The following is a 1,108-nucleotide window of genomic DNA, read 5'->3' as shown; positions in this document are numbered from 1 at the left end:
CACCTTAACTGAAGGATCAAGGTTACCATCACCAGTAATAGGACAATGACATCATGTGCCTCCCACAATACACTGAATGTAGCATCGCTTCTGTGGTATTTCGGCCCAGAACACGTAACCTGAACTTAATAACTAGGAAACATCAGTCAAACCTAAATTGAGGGACATTTTCAAAATTGGCCAGACCTTTTCAAAAAAATAGGAAAATCACAAAAGGAAAGGCTGGGGGACTTCCAGATTGTGGGAGATCAAAGACGCCTAACAACAAAGTGTAACACATAATCTTGGATTGATTCCTGGTCAGAAGATCTTTTTCCTTTTGGCTAAAAGAGCATTATTGGGACCACAGGCAACATTTGAATGGAGTCTCTAGATTAGATGGTAGCTTTGTATCAAAGGTAATTTCCTGATTTTGATAGCTGTAATATGGTTGTTGTAGAATGTCCTAAATAGTCTTTAGAAAATATACTGAAGCAGGCAAGGGTAATGGGGTATCATTTCAGTAACTTCTCCGATGGTTCAGAAAAAACATGTGAATACTTAAGTACTTACTCACACATATGGGAGAGGGGGAGAGAGAGAATGATAGAGCGCACGTGGTGAAATGTTAACAATTAAGGGAACCTGGGTGAAGGATGCACAGGAATTCCTCGTGCTATTCTTGCCACTTTTCCCTAAGTGTGAAATATCCCAGTTCCTGTTTTTAAGATACTGAAAAGAAAACTGAGTGTTTAGAACCTGAGTCATGCATAAAAGGCTTTCGTTTTTCACCTGTCAACCCCCCCAGCTTATTCATAAGACTAAACTGTTTTGGAACCTGTAGGAAAAAAAAATTGAAAATAAGAAATATGTATGGCCTTGGCAAAAACTGTCTAAATTGTCCAATTCTACCAAATGTTCGTGAAAGTTTGACAGATTATGCGGAGAGGTTTCTTTTTGTTTTGGAAATGGCCCAAACTTCAATGCAGCTATTCTTCTGTGCTCCTTGGTATCATTTTACTTCAAACTTGACTGCAATTAGACACAGAACATGCGATACTGGGACATGGAGGCAGAAAATAATTATTAATAAGGATAAAAGAGACAGACGTGAAAAACTTTTACAGAA

The sequence above is a fragment of the Ursus arctos genome, chromosome X (genome assembly GCF_023065955.2).
Source record: "Ursus arctos isolate Adak ecotype North America chromosome X, UrsArc2.0, whole genome shotgun sequence".
Taxonomy (NCBI): Eukaryota; Metazoa; Chordata; class Mammalia; order Carnivora; family Ursidae; genus Ursus; species Ursus arctos.
Note: the sequence above shows the minus strand (reverse complement) of the source record.